Source organism: Rhynchophorus ferrugineus, unplaced genomic scaffold (genome assembly GCF_030347505.1).
Source record: "Rhynchophorus ferrugineus isolate W39M unplaced genomic scaffold, kcgeb_rfMv2 rfM10, whole genome shotgun sequence".
Taxonomy (NCBI): Eukaryota; Metazoa; Arthropoda; class Insecta; order Coleoptera; family Curculionidae; genus Rhynchophorus; species Rhynchophorus ferrugineus.
The window spans coordinates 26,626,526-26,649,957 of record NW_027472589.1 but is presented as its reverse complement, the minus strand read 5'-3'; the positions used below and the strand labels follow the sequence as shown (position 1 = coordinate 26,649,957).

Below are 23,432 nucleotides of genomic sequence, written 5' to 3'. Positions count from 1 at the left end.
TCCGTTTATATAATGTAAACACCACCGTTTCATTTCGTTTTACTTCCATTCACCGAGCCATATAACTTAGCCTAAAGTGGTGACCCCGACCCCGTGGTGTTTCGCAAAATTAGGTTTGGACTCGTGAATGGAGGGTAGGTGAAACATGGTGTATTTTACGTGGCCGTTATATTTTTTGTTTCAACATTTTCAATACTTTTAATTCGATTCGTTTTCGATTTTACCATTATTCCTTCGACATTACATTCATTCAAACATTTGCTTCTCATTAAATTTTATTTTAGTGCTGGAACAATGTACCTTAAATTTCATTTCATTATTTCCAATTCATTTTTTTTTAAATTTTTTATCCAAATTTTATTTGTTTCACAATCTTTTGAACTCTTAGAGATTTTTACATCACTGTTTAATCATCAGCGTCTCGGCTATACATTTCTTTCAGCGCTATGTTTGAATCAAAATGTCTTCCTTCGCTCGCCGTCTCCGTCATAATGGCAGACATTTTGATTTGAAAGGCTTTGGGCAGCTTCGGTCGGATACCGTCGTTATTTGTTTTTTCTGAATTACCGTAACGTATGTGACTACGGATTAGTCACAGAACAGCCCCTGAAGCTAGGTACCGATTGTAATCACCGTAGACTCGTCATGTCTTCGCCGAGGTACTAGAATCGAACAATCGATCCTCCCACAGCGTCGATTACGGGAGCCCTGTCCGAAAAATAGCTTGTTTTCAACGTCGTCGATGGACCACATTCAAGTGCCAAAGCGACGATGAAGCACGGTATCTGTAGGACTGGAAGTTATCAACAGCGGTACCAGATCGCAACCGTACCAACCACAAACGTTTCGATTTATCATATGTTTCATAGCCCTTTTAATGCAGCATATTTTGTTTGGTATATCAGTATTTTGTATTTGATTTTATCATACATTTTTGTATTTTTATTTGCTTAAAATAATTGTATATAAAATTCTGACAGGGAAGTGTTGTAGCGACCTTGAGGCATGTCGAATTTTACACAGTGGAATAACGTTCTACAAAATACCCAGAAATATAATCTCAGATGTTGAACAAGGGCGGGGTGCCAGCAGCGCCAACTCCTATTCCGCTAATCCATGATACATCATCGTCAAGCAAATTCCACCGTTTTAAGCGAGAGCCTAAAATCTCTGCTTTACTTTTTGGCAAATTTAAATCCCAAATGAAATCATTAAAATCTTCTGTAGTAATAAGATGGTGTTTTGGTTGATCTGGTGTAGGTAAAAACTCCTTATCGGAATTGTATGAGAACTAAAAGATGAGCTAATTTTCCGCGATAATTTTTTCGGTGCCTCAGGTATTGGTCGTGTCAGATCACGTGCGACTGGAGCAGAAGAGGATTCCAGATCAGGATATTCGATAGGTTTTTTGCATTTTTACTTCTACATCTTTAGCTCGGATGCACAATGCGAAAGTAGCAGTCGTTAACGTGATCTTTGGGTTCTCGTCAAATTCTTGGTGTTGCAAATTTCATTGGCCTTTTCTCACCTCGATACCAACCTAAAATATAGAAATAGAATTTAATATGTCTATTGTATTTAATTCACTATTTAATGAAAATTTTCTGATTACCTTCCAAACATCTTTTACAATTATTGCATGCAACATGTGGAGCCCATGTCTTGTCTTGATTCCGAACAGGACAGTTAAAATATGCTTCGTAGGCTTCACGTAGAACGTGAGATGTATTTAATTCGTATATTACGTCTCGAACTTTAATAATTTGCCCACATATATAACAAAATGCATCAGCATCATATTTACACTTTCGCGACGACATTTTAAGATACTCTAGATTTGTACAAAAGACCTGATTGTTGTGTATCACTCTAGAGCCATCTATCAGCGTTGCGTGAATGTTTAAACACCGCTCTGATCGCGCGGTATATTTAAATGTATTAAAAATAATTAAATTTTATAAAAAATTCAAATATGAGTCTGATTACTATTACAAATGCAAGCTTTATACCAAAAAAAAGGTATTTTCTTCACGTTTTTGTTCATAACTCAGCGGAAAATCATAAAATAAACTTTAAGACAAAGAACGACAATTTTTTAATAGGGTCTTGTTATTATTCTCTTAGAATTCCACCATCTGTCCAATGGACAATAAGTATTTCATGGGATTTACGTAATACAGACTTATAAACTAATATTATATTTAATTTAATTACTATTGTATCTTATTCTAAAAATCCATTTGTCCCTTAATCAGGTTGGATGGTACTAAACGTTTTAATCTACTCGCTGTGTACATTTTTCTTGACGAAATTATAATAATGCTTTTGGAATGTCTGCAAAACAGTTAGTATTTATTCTCGCCTGAATCATTTTAACCAAATGCACATGTATATTCTGAACAAACATACCATAAACCTGCCACACTATATAATGTAGTTTTTTACAATTATTTTTTATTTATTACATACTCAACTTTAGTTGTTATTATTATTTTACTAATTACTAATTATTAATTTACCTTATCTTGATACATTTCAGTATTGAATCGCAATACCACGTCTAAAAATTAATCAATCACTTGCTTGAGCTTGCTGAGCCACTCAGTCAGTCAGTAACTATGCTGTTAATTTCCAATCTAAGACTAGTACATAATTCCATCATTTGTCAATTTTAAGAGTACAGAAGGGTATTATTGTAAACATCTTCTGTTTACATATCCAAACAGATCTTGCTTGTATGTCTTTCTCGGCCTGCATGCCTATTGTAGTAATTCTTTATCTCAGTTCATAACAATCCGATTTGATTGAACATTCGATGATATGGAGCAAGATATAGTGCTCTGTGGCCATATTATTCAGCAATCTGATCTACCATGTATCTTTTTTCAAGCCCATTTCTAAAAAAAACGTAAATTTCATAAAACGCCCTTAAAGTTTTACCAAGTATCAATTCTACTTTCAAATACCAACAAATACTCACTCTTTAACATGGTATTTTGAATATTTAATACGTTATGCAAGCTATTCCTTAATTACAGCTTTTGCCGATTTACTTGTTGAGATCTTTTCCACTAGTGTGCTATAATATATTGCATTAACCATATTCATAACTGATAGTTCTTTAACCAATATAACAGCTGAATCAAACCAAATTAGAGCAATATGGCAAAATAGCAAAGCAATATAGCAAAGAACAACGAAAGCAAGGCAATGTCTACAATGAATTATTAAAAAATATTATGATTATCGAAAGTTTTGAAACTTTTACCTTTTCCATAATTTTGTTGTCTTTATTACACTTTTTATTGTGTTGTTTAGAGTGGATTAGGAATTAAGTTGGTTTTTGAAAGAGAGACATTGGAAAGAGAGACAATATAGGATTTGTTACGGATTTTTCTGTTAACTGAAACGTTAATTTTCATTAAATAACCAAACGAAAACTAATTCAAAGTCCTAATGAAAATGGTTTTCTTATTCCCAACATCATATCATTCAAAATTTATTTTGTTGTCTTCCTAATTGTCGTTTATTCAACCTTTGAGTATATAAGTTAACATGGTAAAAGGTGTATATATGTTCAGGCCTGTAGAAAAAGGACAAGTAACGGTCAACAAGATCTGCAAATGGGCTGGAGATTATAAAATGCAGCTTAATAGCTCCAAATCTGTCCATGTTAATTTTGCGTTACGGCGAAATGACAAAAATCTAATTATATCACTTGACGGACGCCCGATTCCTCATGCAGAATCAGCCTCGGAATATATCTCGATGATAGGTTATATTGGAAACATAATGTTAGACAAAAAGGAGACCAGATTAGACGCAAAGTCAACCAATTTTACCGGTTATTCGGAAGATACTTTCAACTTGATATAAAATCAAAGAGATTGGTTTATCAGTCAATCATAAAGCCAATTTGGACCTGTGGGATGCAAATATGGGGTTGCACTAAGACATCAAACCTTCTAGTAATCCAACGCATCCAAAAAAAATTTCTACGAATAATTACCAATGCTTCTCGCTGTGTAATTAACGAAGAGTTACGCGATGACCTCGGAATCAAATGGATACACGAAATGATCCAAGAATTTGCCTTAAAATATGAATAAGTTTGCTAAATCTTAGTAACGTGGAAGCAATACAAGCTACTGGACAACACGCAGGAAATCTTAAGATTGCAGCGAACCAAACCACACGAGCTTGTTTAAGGAAGTTGTGTAAGTTGTTTAGTGTAAGTATATTCTTAACTTTAGTTTAAATAAATTAGTTTTATTTTAATTTGGGAAATACATAGTGACGTTTTTTATCCCATACTCGCCTTACTTGTGTATTAATGCAAGTGCAACAGAACAGTAGTAATATATTAAATTATATTTGTAATTTAAGATCATGCTAAGCATATCTAATTTTAGATTGAATAGGATTTGTTTGAACGACGGGTTTTTGTTTTTAACAGTAACATTTTTTGAAATATATTATCATCGATGTTGTCACAGTGATTCAAGAAATCTAACTTCCGCAGTAAATTTATGTTGGCTATCATAACGCAACATCTCTTGCCATCATGAATTTTTTTTGGCTCTGGCATTTTACCTTAAACAGAGAACTAATATAAGTTCGATATTTCTGTTTTACATAAGATCTCAGTGAATTCTTATATTTGTCGAGTTTCCATTTGTGAATTCCTTTTCAATCGAATCGAAGTTCATCATGTAGGGATATAACATGTGAAATAAATCAACATCGAAGCCCGAAGAAAGTTCACAAATTGTAGGGAAGTTCGTACTGACGACAAGAAAGACTAAATATTTGTTTTGTAATATGTTCTGCACCATGTTCATTTCTTTCCGCTGTTAAAAATGCATTTATGTTTAAATGGCTCCAAATAACAGACAAGTCACAGCGAAATTGTATTGCGTGCTTACCAACGGTTAATAATGATAATAGAATAAGATCAGAAAATATTGTTTCAGTACAAGAACATAAGATGGGAGTGAAACAGCTATATGCACTAATTCTATTTGCTTATATAAGAGGTTGCATGATGATTTTTAATAATATGAATAAGATTTGGTCTCACTAATAAATTATTGCATCGACTGGTACAATCAAATGCTCCAGAATACCACCAAGGACTCCACTCCTCAAGTTCATTGTGCCAAGTAATTCCCGAACGTTTTAAGAATAAATCATATTTTTAACCGACTTCAAAAGGCAGGAGGTTCTATGTTCGACCGTATATTTTTTTATAATGTATCTTCGTCGATTTCTCCGTCAATTATGGACCGATTGTCAACATTCTTTTTTATTCGAAAGAGTGCACTTCCGAGATGGTCCCATTGGAAATCGAGGAAAAACCTCAAATTTCAAAGGCATGCACAAAGTTTTCACATATATTTTTATCTAAAATAATCAGATATTTGGGTGTAATATTATTTCTGAACTGATATGATGGATAATGGGAAGTAAACCGACACCGACTTCAAAGTGATTTGTATTTAGTTATTACAACGATTTCTATATACATACCTTTTACATTTTAGTGAGTTCCTTATTTATTTTTTGAAGTTGGTTCAATTTTTTTTGTAAGAATATTTTATAGGATGTATAAACCTTATATTGTTACCAAATATCATCTATCCCAAGTATTTATTGGTTCTAACCCTAATATAACTAAATATCGAATAGAATCAGCAAATATAAGGCTCTTTAAGGAGGTTCAACATATTATTTCTGATTTAAAAGTGTCATTATTGCATTATTAAAAAGAAATTAATCATACAAAAGGCAATTCAACTAATGGATCCGGTACAAAAATATTGTTATTATCTGTTTCCCTATTTAATTATTCAGTTTTCCATTAATATTTTCTATTCTGTTCGGTTTTCTAATTATAGAGGAATGCTAAACATGTTATTAGTAAGTTAATAAATGGTATCCAGACTATTTTTAGCCTGTATAATGTTTGAAAATCCACGATGTGGAAATAAACTCACATACGATTATTTCAATAAATTTAACATGAAAATTGAAGAAATATTTATATAATTGGCTAATATGTTATGGAGAAATATACCGAAAAGATTAATTTAGAAAAACTAATCAAAATATTTATTAGATCATTAAATTTTATAATTTAAATATTGGATAAATATATTCGAATTCCTTAGATAAATTAAAGGAACTTAAAGGAAGTTGTAATAAAACTTCATTGGTATTATCGTGAACAATTTATAAAGAATCATATTGGAACAATTTTTTTCATAGAAATCCTTAATGTTAAAAATATTGGTATTGAAATTATAAAAATGTCTTTAAATTAGGCCAAAATGCTTTGGAAAAATACATTGAGAAGCATTAAAATTAGCATTGGGAAATATCGACTGAAAACAGTCAAGACAGTCGATAGTCGCAAAACAGTCGAAACAGTCGAAACAGTCGATAGCCAAAAAACTAGCGACTGAAAATAGTAATTACTATTTTTAGTCAAATGCACGGTTCGACTGTTTTGTTCAATTCGTGATGTCAGACGAATTTGACCGAACCCTTCATGTTATAAATTGTGAGAGAGGAAAAGACGGAGATAATAGCTTGGAACAGTTAAATTTATATGTTCTTATATTTTATAACGGTAGTATAAGCGAGACGGAGATGTACATATTCCTTCACGTACTAATCTTAAAGAAGAAAAGGAAAAAAGTAATTACTGAATACTATTAACATGCAATTAATAATTTCATTTTAAAAGAAGTAGAATTACTTTTATATTTGAATGTGCTGTGGATATGTAAAAAGTAAAGGAATTTTTCTATGGAATAAAATAATACCCCACAAATATTTTATCGTATTTTGATATGCTAATTTCTATTTTCAATTAATATACTATAATAAATATGGACAATATAATAGAACTTAAACAAACCCTAAAAACTAGAGATGTACAATAACCATAAATACTAAATAAGAATTAAACATATACCTAATCATAGAAAAAAAAACTAATTCATGACATAATTAAAAATGATTGCACAATAACTAATACAGCTTCTTAAATAAAGTAAATGCTGTATTTATTATTGAACTGAGATATGTTTAACAAAAATCAAGAAAGTAATCGAAATATCACCTATTATTGCCATAAAAATAGTCAAAAGTATTTTACTACTTATCATCTTTTCATCTATTACATTAACAGTCTTTAAAAATATCGTTCCATAATGCTGCTATATTAATATACAATATATTGTTATTTACAAGCAAACTACTGTGCAAACTGAAACAGTCGATAGTAAATACTAACAAAATCAGTCGAACCAAAAATAGCGACTGAAACAGTCGATAGTAAAAAGTAGTCAATTACTAAACAGTCGATAGTCGATTTCAGTCTATAGGAATACTAATTAAAATAATATTAGATCACTAATTTCTTTAATTTAATAATGTGTGTATTGGGCTAGCCCTTTATCAATTGTCATGCACTCAAATAAAATTGTAACAGAACTTAATTAGTTGATTGATATTAGGAGGAAATATGGACATATTTGTCCATATAAATGGTAACGCTGGTACTAAAATATTTTCTGCTAAAATGTCCTCCTTTGTATTACATTGATTTTGGATAACTTTAAACTTTTACATAACAATTAAAATTAAATATCTTTGAATTTGAATAAGATTGACTGTCATTTCAACAAATACAGCTGGGTAAAAAAACTAAATCAAAACAATACTATATAATTTATTATATACAAATTACCGGTATTTCTTTGTATTATATATGAAGAACAATTCTTCCACGTTGTCATAGAGTTAATTTGCAGACGGTCATTTTATGATATTATTCTCCGCCAATGGTCATCATCATTTTTCTTTCTCTGTTTTCCTAGGATGATGAATTTTTACTGGGAAATATTAAAATAGCGCTGCATTCCTTGGAAATATCCGTTAACGTATTTTTACCATCCTTTGTGAGAAAATGCTCTAATTTTAAACGCATTTTTGCTAAAAATGCATATAGGTACATTCAGTAAAGAAATATGAATACATATAGGGTTTAAAACCAAAACTTTTAATGTACTAGAGAACTATTTTCTTTTAACTAAAAGAAGTGGCAACTTGTTATTGAACAATACTGCCAAATCAATCCTATTTTAATATACACTAAACCCCCATATCTAGACATTTTACTCATCACCTCTCACAGCTCGACACAGCTGCACAAACGTCCTAGTCCTCCATATTTGTCCTAGTTTCCACTAGTCTACAACTGAGCACCTTGAACTGCAATTTTTGTCGCACTTCTTATATACTATGTTATTTTGCAACTTATTCCACTTAGTCCGACTATTGTTGGACTTTCAACTTAAACTGCGACGCTTGTTCGAAGAATCCACGGTCTAAGAGTACTTTTTAAAGCATAGATATTTCCTAATTATAATAGTTTATAGCTAGAGGTCTTTAGCCACCTTCAATCCATCTTTTAATTTTGTAGTTCTGATGACCCAATAATGGCCAATTGACGTGTGCGTCGTCAGATATAAAAATAAGATAATTGTTATAAACATAAAGTTGAAATCAATAGAAATAGAAGAAACTCTCCTTCATACTCGCGTAAAATTCCTTGTAATTCTAGTGACGAAATAATTGTGTGGGTGTCATCAACTAACATCAATTGACCGAAGAAAATAGGACAATCTTTGAACGGAATTATAGAAATGTATTTAACAGTTGTGAATTCTTTAATTAATCAGGATCAAATTCACCTATTATGATGGAAGTATTGTGCCCAACAAAACATTGATTGATTACACAGCTCAAAAGAGGAATCCTTGTTACTTGTTGTTGTAATTATATTCATGAAAGTACTAAGTTGATTTCAGTTTTTAATATTTTGGTATACTTTGGATATAAGATGATTCTTCAGTTTAAATCAACAGTTTAATAGATCCGCAGGTAACTAAGAGCTGAATTGGTTCGGCAAAAGCTACACTTGTATTGTAATAAACATAAATGGTCGATCTGTATTGATTTTGGACTGCGAGATAGTAGAAATTGGGAATTAGGATTATTAGGAATGATATATGATATATCACCAGCATTGCTATATACCTAGTTAGATGTTAGAAACAGTTCGCCAAAATGTTCGACAAAGAGGGGAAAAAATAATGAAATACATCAAACTAAGATATTTTCCTAAGCTAAGAATGGAAGAGTTAAAAGTTTGTAAAAGTTTCTAAAATTAAAGATTGGAGATGATTTTGCGTTAGTGGTAGAAAATGTTCTAGACAAGTATAAAGCACTTACCAATAAAGAACTTGTTTTGTGATGCCGCAAAACTTTACTTTTCCGGCTACTTTCGAAAACGACATTTTTCCCGTGGTCACCTGGGTATATTTCCTGAGAATCTGGAAAATCATAGAGAGGAACAAGCAGGGCGTAGTAGAATGGTATTAGGGTATATGGGACCGTCGCATGATAGCTGGTCTTAAAATAGAAATTGTTCTCAAATAATAAAACAAAATTTTATAAAAAGGTGTTTCTCTGTTCAACATATGGTTTTCAAAATTTTCTCTCTTTCAACCTGAATGTGCATTCATTAAACACAAAAATAAAGCGATTATATTTAAGTAATATTATTTATTACATTTTATCTTGGTAATATTTCCAAAAATTACAATATAAACAATATTTATTCAATGACTAATATGTTATTATACAATCCCAAACTATTGAAGGAAGTTAAAATGATTAATTCTCTTAGATTCCATCAACTTGCACTAATATTAACGAATACATTTGCACTGTGCACTGCTTTTGCACTTGTCGAACACTGCACCAGCTCGAAGGAATTAGTTCTCTTGAGTCCGCGTCGTTGAACATCCGGACTGCCTCAGTATTAACATGGTAAAGTCTTTGTTCCTTATTCTGATCACGTTTTTTAATTATCTGGTTAATGCCGTCTATATTCAAAACTCTATGAAGATCACTATTACTGAATTAAAATGAATAATTAAAGGCACTCCTAATTATTTTATTCTGAAATGACTGAATTATGTCCAGATTGCTCTTCTTGGTACAACTCCATATCTAGACGCCAGACTTCTACATTGGTTTAAGGATTTGCTAGTAGAACAGTACTTTGTTGTATGGTGACAGGGCAGAATTTATTCCAAATAGCCAAAATATTCATCTCAATTTAATATCTTCGGTTAGTTCTTATTTTTCTTCTTCACATGACCATTTCAATGTAGCTTCGCGTCCAGTGTCATTCCTAATATATTTTTCTAGGGTATCGTATGAAAATGAAGATAAAGATCCAGACCGATTATTTATAAACCACTTCTATTTTCGCGAATTGTTGATAAGAAATAATAATATAATTTTGTGACATACAGAGAAAATTAAATTACCAAAAAAAAAACATATATAAATTAATATAACTGTTTGGGTTCGGCGTCGACTTATAACAGGTCCATGGAAAAGTCCTCGGCCTGACACATAGATGGCGCCACTAGAATTAAATCCATATACTTTTTGGGTAACCCTAACCCTCAAAAGATTGACAGCTGTCGGATCATTAGTTTATGAATTATAGCATTTTGAGTGAAACGACTTTTGTTATTGTGAAAAAAATGGATAAAAAGGAATTTAGCGTGTTGATAAAATATTGCTTTTTGAAGAAAACAAATACAGTTGAAGCAAAATATTGGTTTGAAGCCGAGTTTCCGGATATTACCCCAGGAAAATCAACCGTCAAGGATCGGTACGCTAAGTTTAGACGTGGTGAAATGAGCACCGAAGACGCTAAACGCTTAGTGGACGCCTTAAAGAAGTTGTTACCGATAAAAACATTTAAATACTCCACAAAATAGTTTTGAATGATCGTAAATTGAAGTTGAACGAAATAGCAGACACTCTAAAGATATCAACTGAACGTGTATATATCATATCATTCACGAATATTTAGGTATGAGAAAGCTCTGTGCAAAGTGGGTGCTCCGTGAACTCACTTTTGAACAAAATCAACGATGAGTTGATGATTCGGAGCAGTGTTTGAAGATGATCAAGCATAATAAACCTGAGTTCTTGCGTCGGTATGTGACAATAGATGAAACATAGCTCTATAATTTCACTCCGAAGTCCAGTCGACAGTCATCCGAGTGGACTGCACACGATGAATCCGCTCCAGGGCATGGGAGAACGCAACAATCGGCTGGCAAGGTTATGGCGTCTGTATTTTAGGATGCGCATGGAATAATTTTCATTGACTACCTTGAAAAAGGAAGGACCATCAACAGCGACTAATACATAGCGTTATTGGATGGTTTGAAGGACGAAATCGCCGAAAAACGGCCGCATTTGAAGAAAAGGAAAGTACTGCTTCACCAAGACAATGTGCCGTGTCACAAGTCAGTAAAAACGATGGCAAAAATCCATGAATTGGGCTTCGAATTGCTTCCTCATCGTATTGTCCAAATATGACTCCCAGCGACTATTTCGTGTTCTCAGATCTCAAAAGAATGTTCGCTGGGAAGAATTTTGCGTCGAATGAAAACGTGATCGCCAAAACTGAGGTCTATTTTGAAGCAAAGGATAATTTGTACTACAAAAATGGTATCGAAAAGTTAGAGGGTCGCTATAATCGGGGTATCACCCTTGAAGGGAATTATATTTAATAAAAAAACTAGTTTTGCCAAAAAAATGTGTTTTATTATGGTAGGCCGGGGACTTTTCAATTGACCTGTTATTGTATGTTGATAAATATCCTTAGGTAGGTATTAAGCTAAATTATATGTATATAGTAGAATATAGAATACGGATACTAGATAGTCTAAAGCACTAAACTTTCTGTTTATTTTTATTTTGTTATTACAAGGATTATTAGGTACACATTAAATTTTAAATGTTTTTTTTTGTGTTAAAACTCTAAGTTTGATTATTTTTTAATTTGTAGTGAGTTACTTATTTATTTTCTGAAGTCGGTTAAGTTTTTTGTTAGAGATATTTTTTTGGTGAAGCTCAACAATCAGCTTAAAATGACGCCGTCTATGCTCACATCGACAAAAAAAAATCAAACCAGTGTCTTTATTACAATTACGCATCAATGCGAAGGTGAAAAGGCACAAGGCAAGACGTCGACATACTCCGGCAGCCAACCGCTCACAGGTCTCCGTTCCCCCCCATTCCCAACGACATCGACACGTTTCCCATATCGGTAGTTCACCCGGTGTTGATCGCTCTCCGAAAACAATTAAACATGCTGAGAAATTGACGTTAATATCGCAGTTGGAACTGCGGTTTTGTGCGCTTATTACTGCCGTTAGTCTCCCATCTAATAATACCTGGTCTTTATTGGGAAATTTCTCATTTTGCCATGGCGAAATTAAGATCGACTTGTTTGTTAACGTTGAGAGCGGGCCGAGCTTGGGGAATCGGGGGACCTGCCATCGTCGATGAGGGGTGGAGAGAGGGACGGAGAGCGGCGGTCGTGGAAAATACGGGTCGAGCGTCATAGAGTAGGGGGAGGTATTTATTTTCCTTTTGCTAATAAGCGGATTTCGTTTGAATTAAATATAATTACCATACGCTTCATTTAACAGGCCTTTTGTACAGGGTCCTAGTCGGAAAATTAATTAAGTCCCTGAGAGGTATACTTACGTCAGAAAAGATGACTTAAAGCGGGGGTGAGGGGGGAGGTCGTAGACGAAAAAAAAAGTTCTGCGATGGCCGGGAATCGAACCCGGATCAACTGCTTGGAAGGCAACTATGCTAACCATTACACCACCATCGCACAGGGTACTCCTTTTGATACTAACACACTTAATTTTCTGTATTTTTTTTTCACGCGTTTATAAAAATAAATTAGTGCTTAATTCTCTCTCTTATTCTATATAAATATTTCGTCTATTTCAATACAGTGTATTTATGGTAATGTTTTTTCCTCTCGGATGATGTTTTAATCTACTCAGTTTACTTAAAACTCCAAAATAATATTATTCAGTCCAACAGTCAGAGTTTTATCAGGAGAATTCATCGTACCAAAAAATTTTAGATTGGTTTTAACATGTTCTCTTTTGGCATAAGAAATTATAGACATCAGAACGTCATTCCGAAATCCATATACTCTATCCCTTAATGTTATTATCGAAAAATTCCGAATGAGGTATCTTCAAGACATGTTTTCCAACTCTTCAATAGCTTCTTTGGGCGTTGAAAATCGTTCACCATGCAGTTCTTCACGGATGGGAACAAAAAGAAGTCACTGGGTGCCAAATCAGTGCTGTACAGCGTATTATCCATCAATTTGATGTTTTGAGTGCTCAAATAGTCTCTTGTTTGAGAGCTCTCGTTGTCATGATGAAGAACAATCCGGTGTCTCTTGTTTCTTTTCCTTATTTCTCCAAAGACTTCTGGCAAACAAATGATTGTGTACCAATCAGAATGTATTGTTCTTACTGACTGAGACACTGTAGCAATATGACCAGTTTTCCCGAGGAAACAGGCCACCATTTTCAAATTTTGTTGGATTTGGTTCATCTTGGAACACCCATACAGTCGACTACTGGTTACTTTCGGGCTCATACGAATATATTCATGATTCGTCACCTGTCACAATTTTATAAACGTCTTTCGAAGCACCGCATTTGAATTTTTTAAGCATTTCTTTGCATCAATCGACACGAGCTTTTTTTGAGCAACTTTCGCATAGCTAAGTGTTCATGTAAATTCACATATATACTGGTGGAACTAATGCTTAGGGATGCCTCAATCTTACAATAGGTGACATGACGATCTTGCTTAATCATTTCGCACACAGCATCGACGTTTTCTGACACAACAGCTGATTTTGGACGACTTTCACGAAACTCGTAGGACAGCGAACTACGACCACGATTGAATGCATTAAACCAGCGATTCACGGTGATTTTTGATGGAGCTTCATCGCCAAAAGTCAAATTTAGTTGATTGATGCACTCCTGTTGTGATAATCCACGTCGAAAATTGTAAAAAATCATCGCATGAAAATGTTCACGACTCAGTTCCATTTCTTGCCGAGACGAAACTTTCAACTAAATATAAAATAAACAAATAGATGTTCTGAGTACGTATATCATCAAAAATGTCAAACTTTACTATGGAACGTCACATGGACTCACATGATAACAGTGTTGCCAAGTGTATGGAGTTTTATCTTTTTACTAATGGTTTGCAGAATATTACTTATGGCAAATCTGAACACTATAAAATTTGATGAACTTAACTCATTGAATTTCATTATTGTTTGAACATAAAAATAACGATAAATAGATAATATAAATAAAAATCCATATCATAATATTAATTTTTTTCTTACCATGTAAAGCTATTAAATTAACATATAACTTAATTTGTATAAATTTTATTTCAGTTCATTTTAAGGCAATACACTGTAAAACGCACAATACAATAAAATTTCATTACAGAAATATTACCATCCCATATATTTTTAATTTCATAATATCCAGTACTACTAAAATTAAAACACGCTTTCAATGAAAAATGATATATAATTAATGTAACAAGATATGAATGTCATAATATAATGATTTTTTAAAATTCTTTGTTCAGCAATAATAAACGTACATTTTGTTTAATAATATAATTATTAGTAAATTATATATTTTAAAGCTATTAATTAATTATTAATTTCTTTTTCGTTATGGAATTATTAAAAATTAACAACCGAATCTACCAAAATGTATTTTTCCCTGAATATGTGTAGTAATTAATTTTAATTATTAATGGTACTGGAACATAACATGTATTACAGTAGTTAACAAAATGCATTATGTTGAATATTATATTATTACGGTTTTTATAGTACAACAAAAATTTCAACTTCAATCAGCTATAGAAATAAATAATAATGTATTATAATTAATAGAGATTATAACAGGTCAATTGAAAAGTCTCCTGCCTACCATAGTAAAACACATTTTATTGGCAAAATTAGTTTTGTTTATTCAACATAATTCCCTTCAAGGATGATACACTGATTATAGCGACCCTCAAACTTTTCGATACCATTTTTGTAGTACGATTTGTTCTTTGCTTGAAAATATACCTCAGTTTCAGCGATCACCTCTTCATTCGACAAAAATATCTTCCCAGCGAGATATTCATCTTATTTCTCTAAATAGTATTAATTAATAATTTCAATTGCCAATTTTGTGTAGGCAGAACGCGGACCTGTTGAAATATTGCTTCTCCACTGACTTTGATAATATCTGCTGTCACTTGGTCGACCACAACGACCTTACCATACCTTTAGTTTAGTTATATTTTTCTAAATACTTGTGGAATATCAATTATTGAGGTTGCTTTTCCTCGTGACGGGCATATATAATACACAAGGCCTTACTTTCTTAGTGTGCTTTAATCTCAATTTAATTTTCAGTATCTATTATCTATCTACGAGTTTTGCTGTCTGATGTTTCGTAATTTATCTGTATTTAGTAAAGCTACAATAGTGAGGTTGTGTTAACATCAAGGCAAAGCAGGCACATCAGCGATTTTCTCTGCTCGGTGATCAACAAGAACATAAGCTTAACATTAATATGACTAAATAAGGAACAAAAAAATTCTAATGATACCTAGATGTAGACTAGTTTGTTTCATCACTTATTATTTATTCGAGAAACTGAAAATCTTAATTGTTACAACAGCGAAATTGAATAACAAAAACCCCGCTAGCATTTTGATTGCGCGCTATCTTGGTTATGTGACGTTTACCTCAGTTTTGTTTTAACCGTTGTATTGTGTAGACGTCCAAATTTTATTGTGGATAAATATACTCCCCAAGAATGAGCAGAATTAGTGATAATATTTATTGAAAATAATCGTTCCATTATTACCACTCAGCGGTAATATCAAAAATATCCTAATCGTCCAGTGCCTAACAAAACCACAATTTATCGTTTACATGCGAATCGTCGACAGTACGACAATAGACAGGCCTCGTTCTGGAAGACAACGCAAGTGTCGTAACGCTGAAAATGTGGCTATGGTGATCGATAGTGTTGCAAATTCTCCAGAAACATCAATTCGGAGACGTGGTTCCCAGTTACATACTTGTTCACGCAGTTTAAGGGGGATTTTGAAAACTGATTTGAAAATGTTCCCGTACAAAATTCAATTAGTCTAAAAATTGTTACCGAGAGATCCTTATCAACGAGATGGATACAGTAATGCAATCCTAAGGCTGTCTGGTTAAATTAAAGATTTTTTGTCTAAATTGATAATGAGCGATGAAAAACATTTTCTTCTCAGTGGCCACGTCAATAAACAGAACAGTCAGTTTTGGGGGCACACAATCATCAATTAATTCATAAAACATCATTACAATCACTAAGACAACTCTATGGTGTGGTATTCATGCTGGAAACATCATTGGTCCCTATTTCTTTCAAAATGACCAAAGTGTTGCAGTTACTGTTACTGCTGGATGGTACCAAGATATGATAAGGAATTGTTTTGTGCCTGAAATGGAAGAGCAAGGACTAGAGGACATGTGGTTTCAGCAAGATGGGGCCACAGCACACACAGCTCATTCAACAATTCATTATAGAATTATTGAATAACGTTTTTCCATGAAGACTCTCTATTTCGCGAAGTAGCGATTTCACATGGCCAGCCAGATATTCGAATTTAACAGCACCAGACTTTTTCTTATAGGGTTTTTTTTTAAATCATAAGCTTATGTGAATAAGACCCAAACAACGCAACATCTTAAAGATAATATTCGTCACGAAATTTATAAATTTCAGCCTCAGATGATGCAAGATGTCACGAAAAATACCTTTAAAAGAGCCGAAAGTTGCATAGCGAATCGCGGTCACCATTTAGCCGATATAATTTCTCAATCATGATGAAATAAAAACGTATTGACCAAATAAACTTTCCCTACCAAAAAAAAAACCAAGCCTACGTATCTTTTCTTTGAACAAAGTTATAGTCAATCAAAATGGTGGCGGGACTTTTGGCCCACGTTGTATATCAAAAAGAAGAATACTAAGAAATTTATCATCGAGATATTCAATTGCAGTAATCCGGCCAGTAATCTGAATGAGGACCATCTTGCAGTTGCCAATATGCAACGAAATATACTAGGACATGCATTTCTACAACAGTTGTACATATCGATAAGTTTTCATACTACTATCTTTGCTAGTATTTAAACGAGTTCCCCCACTATTAAGGAAATATTAGGTCGTCCTTTACTATCGTAATAACAAGAACCGAGAAGAAAATTATTCTTGTTTTATTGGAAGTAGTCAAATCATTAATCTGCTGATATTCCAACAACAAAAGAAACACTTCTTGGAACCTTTGCTGATGACACAGTTATTATGGCAAAACATATATCTCTGCCTAGGGCAATAGAAAAAGTGCAAGTGGCAGTCAACAAAATCTACAAATGGGCAAAAGATTGGGAAATTCAACTTAATAGCTCCAAATCTGTCCACGTTAATTTTGCATTAAGAAGAAATAATAAAAACTTAATTATATCACTCAATGGATGCCCGATTCCTCAAACAGAATCAGCAAAATACCTTGGAATCCATCTTGACGGTAGATTAAATTGGAAGCATCACGTTAGACAAAAAGCAAAACACATTAGAACCAAAATAGAACAACTATACTGGTTAGTCGGAAGATACTCTCAACTTGATCTAAAATCAAAGAGGTTGATCTATAATACAATTATAAAGCCAATTTGGACCTATGGGGTGCAAATATGGGGTTGCACTAAAAATGCAAATCAGTTAGTCATACAGCGCTGTCAAAACAAGATTCTTCGATTGACTACCAATACCTATCGCTATGTAACCAATGAAGAACTGCACAATGACCTGGAAATCAAATGGATTTGCGAAGTTGTGCAGGATTTCGCCTTGAAACACGAAAGAAGATTACTAAATCATTCTAACATGGAAGCAATACAACTGCTGGACAGCGCACAGGATGTCAGGAGATTGAAACGAACAAAACCATACGAACTTGTGTGAACATTTAGTGTGTATTATTAGTGTAAACTATAGCTATAAGTTAATAATTAATAAATAATTATAATTTTATAATTGAGGAATACATACTGATGTATTTTCTCGTACTCGTCTTGCTTGTTGATTAATACAAGGAATAGGAAAAGTAGTAATAAATTAATTGTAATAATAATAATAATTAAGATTGTACTAAGCGTATCTAATAAAGATGTTATTAAAAAAAGTCATTAATGAGATTTGTCCATCAAGAATAGTAGCAAAAATTGTAGTAACTGGTAATAATTAGACATCTATTTTAAACATAATATATTTTAGTAGTGATTTAAATTTTGTTTTATAGGTCAGATGTAGTTTGAACTTGTGGAGTGTTAAACTCGAAGATTATGAAATTCAGAGAACAGGAAATTAGATAGAATGTTGTTAAGATATAGGAAGAGTGTACAGTGATACTTTGAAATAATTAAATTTGCTAACAAAATTAAAGTTCTTGTTAATTGATCAAATATGTAAATTAATTTAAGATGGTATTTTTATAAAAATGGAAAGGCATACAGAAATTATTTTTATTATTTTATTTTGTTCGATACTTTTTTAAATAAGATATGTATTTCGAAAATTTCACCAATTTTATTTTTCTCTTGAACCTATTTACCTCCTTATATATATTTTCGACGTTAAATCTAATAATCACGATTAAAAAAGGTAAATAAATAAACTCAGATTATTCTCTATTTTAAGATATTTGTGGAGTACTGTATCCTTTTCAACGGTACTTTTAAAAACAGCTGGTTATTTGTTTTTAAAACATGGAATCAGGTTATATTTAAGTACATTATTACGAATAGCAATAACTTACAACGATAACTTGAATAAAAATTCTTAAAAGGTATATTAAAGTTTGTGCTATCAATAATTAAAACCTCGCCCTCGTACGTAATCATCTAAAATATCAATAATTTACTATTCTTGCTAACTTATCGTCGTTACGGCACTAATAATTTCTGCGAAGCAATTAAAACGCACGATCAATAGCCGCAAGAAGTACCACCTATGTTAATTGAAATAGCACAACGGTCGGTGGTAAAATTACCGATAAAAGCCAATTGACTGTACAATTTCCATCGTAACGAGTCGCGTGACAGCGCCGATATTCTTATTGATGGAAATATTTTAGTTTCGAGCGTAAATCATTTCCCCGACCAACCGGGTTCGTTTCATAAACCAAGTTAATACGGACTTTTTATCGTATTTTAATTATTGCGTATTCCTGGACGCGGGGACACGTTATCGTAAGGCCGGCGAAATAACGGGGAACTGGAATGAAAATTAGTTTTTTCGCTTCCGTGTTGTTGTGTGGCTTTTTTTCCGACCAGTGGTGTATCAATCTTTAGTCTCGGCGGTTTTTCTCGCACTAAAATGACTTGCTCGTAATGACTAAGATTTGATAATTCCGATTTCGAGTGTAGTGACCGCTGTAACCCTTTAGGTCACCACGCATTCACCTACATCAAATGCAAAGGTTGGCAACGCTGGTGGATTGGTACCATGTGGTTCCCGGCTATAAAAGACCACCACGACGACGAAACTTTTTTCAAACGAAAATAATGAGACTTTTTTCTTTTCTCTACCCCCTTGTAACACTACCACTTCCACAGCGCTGCCGTACTTTCTTTACCTAACCTAATAGTCCATTCCTGGACTATTCGGTTAGGTAGGAATAACCTGTTCATTCTCCCATCGACCACATGTATCATTCAATATCGAAATAAACGAGTTTTTATTCAACCAGTGTTTTTAGTTCCCTTGCGAATTTCTTCCACAAAATATTACTGAGTGTTGGGACAAACAATCGCATCGACAGCCACATATTCTAACCGACCGACCAGACGAACATTCCTACACAAGTAACACTCCTGGTTTTAATCCTTCCTAATCACTGAAAAAGCCGACTATATTTGTGAAAAGTCCAAAAGATAAGCATATTCCATCATCAGTATTGGCATCCATATGGAGCAGGGCATCGGTCATAAAATAAAATTAAACTAGACTGACTTCAAAATGGAGCTACATGTACAACTTCACTATAGGCAACTAAAGAGATTACACCGTGTAATTGTAACAAGAGCGGGCCTAATTGTAATCTATTCAAAGTTTTCTTAGTAATGCGTCATGGATATTTGTGACGTTAAATAATTGCAATGTTATCGCATCAACTGTGAGTTTTAATTCAGTTTGGCTTTAACATACAAAAATATTCTAATCTAAATAAAATAATTGATCAAAAATGTTATCAAATATAATTTATTTTAACATTATAGTATATCTAATACATATATTATCGAAGGACTTAAAACTACAATTAAGAACACAGGCATAATAGTTTGTAGGTTTGATTTGTTTTGTTTACATTGAACTCTTTTCCACACCATCCATAAGATAGAGTTTCTAGGCGCGTTTTTTTATGTAGTGGTATCCCCTGGAGGCCTAATCCATCTAATTAACAATTGTATATCTGAGAAACGTATTTTACTTTCATTCAAGAGCCTATTTACCTATTTACGTTTAGTTCTTCTTTCCTTCGATGGTATGTTTACTTGTCGAGTCATCTTGGTATCAGTGTATATTTTATTTCTTTTTCTATTATCTGTGTACACCATTCTTCATAAAATTAATCACTGAATTGTGTCTAATGCATTTGCCATATCTACAAAATAGTTAGTATTCATTATCTCTTCATACATAGTTACCTAAAGCTCATGTTTAATTTTGAACAATTACAATAATATCCGTGCACACAAATCTTTCACGCCCTACAATACCATTTTCTACAGTTATATTCATTTAATTATGTGCACACCTTTAGTTGTTTCCACTCTCATCACTCTGTCTCAGGAATTTCCGGCATTGCACAGCATTGTCACATATCCTGAAAGTTTCCTTCAGTCACTTTCACTTTTCAACTCACTGTCCAATTCAATCACTAAACTGTTAATTTATAATCTGTCTAAAAGATGTTCACGATCAATTACTTCCTCTGTATGTCTTATCGAATTCATCCTAGCCGAAGGTGTTAAGGTTGACAATGCTTCGTTCCACATATCCAAACAGTTTTTGATAGAATATCCTTCTCGACCAGTACTATAGTATATATAGTAAAAACTATTGTAGCTTTTACCTTGTTCCACCTATATTTCTTGTCTTTACACTTTTTGTGTTACTGTCTTGCCAAGAGTGCTCCAATGAACCATTTTGAAATATTCAAGTTCCATCAAGATACACAAATTCAAATAGTTTATTTTCCTTAGTCTTATTTTATGCCTTCAAAAATTTTATTGTTTTTAATGTAATTTCTGAAAGTTCCATTAAACCTCTCCGAAGATTGTATTTACACCATTTAAACCCTATGTCCTGTAAGAGTGTATGAAAGGATATCTTACATCCCTCAAAAAGCTGCATGTCCCTAATTCTTTTATGTATACTTTTAGACAGACAATTTTCTCTAAAATAATTTTATTAAATTATATTTATATCGATAAAATAGTTTGTGTACTTACTATTCTTACACTTTCGTATATTTGGTCTTTGTATGCAGACGGGGTTTCTTGGGTGAATCTAACGTATTATTCCTCATTTTATAAGCTATGTTATTCACAGTACCCACATATTTAGCTCGGCAGCAACCCGCTAAAAATATTTTCAATAAAATTGCAGGGCCTTATATTATTTAATATCATCAATAATTACCCCTCTAACGGAATTTACCGGTAAAGGAGGGCCTCCATTACCTCGTTCCTTTTCGAAATAACCTATTAAAGCTGCAATCAATTTGTGACCTTGGATATCTATTGTTTTCGGCATTTTCAAACTAAGTAATATGATATATTACGGAGCGACTTATAATTTATCAAAATAATCTAAGGGCTAAAATAATGTTTGCCGGTTCATTCGTCTGTACAACTGACAACAGGACGGCGACCAGCTGTCAGAGGTCTGAAAAATTCTTGCAATTGTGATAAGAGGTTTTAACTGTTATCTATAACGTATTGTGGCTCTATAATTAACTGTTGTTTTAGATATACTATAATGTTAAAATAAATTAGATTGGATAACATTTTTGTTCAATTATTCAAAGTCAAACTGAACTAAAACTCAGAGTTGATGTGGCAACATTGCAATGCCTCGACGTCACAAATATCCATGACACATTGCTAAAAAAACTTTGAATAGTCTTTACACAACAGCTAAGGTATTGTCTTCCATCGTGACAATGCTTGATATCATTTTTACGGTTTGCATAAAAAAATCTATATCGTTAAGGCTCTCATATTAGTATAACACTACTTTTAAAACCACAGAAGTGCCTCACGAATAGTAATTTAGGTAAAAATGTTGATAATATTATTCTTCATTCTTCATATTATTATTCACATTCAGACGGAGTGAAACTGTATCTCAAGTAGTGAACGGATATAAAATCTTGAACTAGGAGGACATCTAATTCTCAATGAATGTTATTGTTCCTGTTGAACCAGGGGGAATTGATTATTCTTATGAGAAGTAACGAAAAGATGTCGAGAAACTGTACTGATTAGTCGGAAGATACTCTCAACATGACCTAAAATCAAAGAGATTGGTTTATCAGTCAATCAAAAAGCCGATTTGCACCTAAGGGGTGCAAATTTGGGATGGCACTAAGACATCAAACCAACTACTCATCCAGCGCACCCAAAAGAAAGTTCTACGATTAATTACCAATACTTATCGCTACGTAACCAACAAAGAGCTGCACTATGACCTCGGAATCATATGTATACACGAAGTGATCCAAGATTTCGCCTTAAAACATTAAATAAGGTCGCTAAAGCACAGCAACGTGGAAGCAATGCAGCTACTGGACAACACACTACTAGAAATCAGAAGATTGGAGTGACTCAAACCACACTACCTTGTTTATTGCATAAATGTGTTCCTAACTTTAGCTTAAGTAGATTAGTTCTAGTTTATTTTGGGAAATACATATTGATAATAATATACTTAATGTGTAAGTATAACCGAACAGTAGTAATAAATGAATTTGTTAATTAAGATTGTATTAAGTATATCTAATGCAAGATGTAATTAATTTTAAAAAATGAGAATTTTATTCTGGACGATCTGGTGACGCTGAAGCTGTATAAAATGACTGAACGAATCAGCGTCTTATATGGGAGAGTCTTGATGGGAATTGTAAGCCTGTTGGCCCCATTGATGAAAGGAAACAGCAAATTGATTCCAATCCTGTATATTTCACCAAAACCACCGATCGAAGGGAAGAGTGAGATAGGTGGCTTGATCTGACCATGTAATGAGAGCGTCCTCGATTTTAAGACTCAAAATTCACGGCGCAGA

At 33.0% G+C, this 23,432-nt stretch overlaps 1 protein-coding gene, 1 non-coding gene and 1 pseudogene across 2 annotated transcripts in view; 1 reads left to right on the top strand and 2 right to left on the bottom strand.

Moving 5' to 3' along the window:
- LOC143203938 (discoidin domain-containing receptor 2) overlaps window positions 1-23,432 on the top strand; it is a 403,820-nt gene that overhangs the window by 93,973 nt on the left and 286,415 nt on the right. The gene's annotated exons all lie outside the window — the stretch shown is intronic.
- On the bottom strand, window positions 1,061-1,820 carry LOC143203409 (uncharacterized; annotated as a pseudogene).
- TRNAG-UCC (transfer RNA glycine (anticodon UCC)) lies at window positions 12,719-12,790 on the bottom strand. Its single transcript has one exon. It is a non-coding gene; the product is annotated as a tRNA-Gly (tRNA).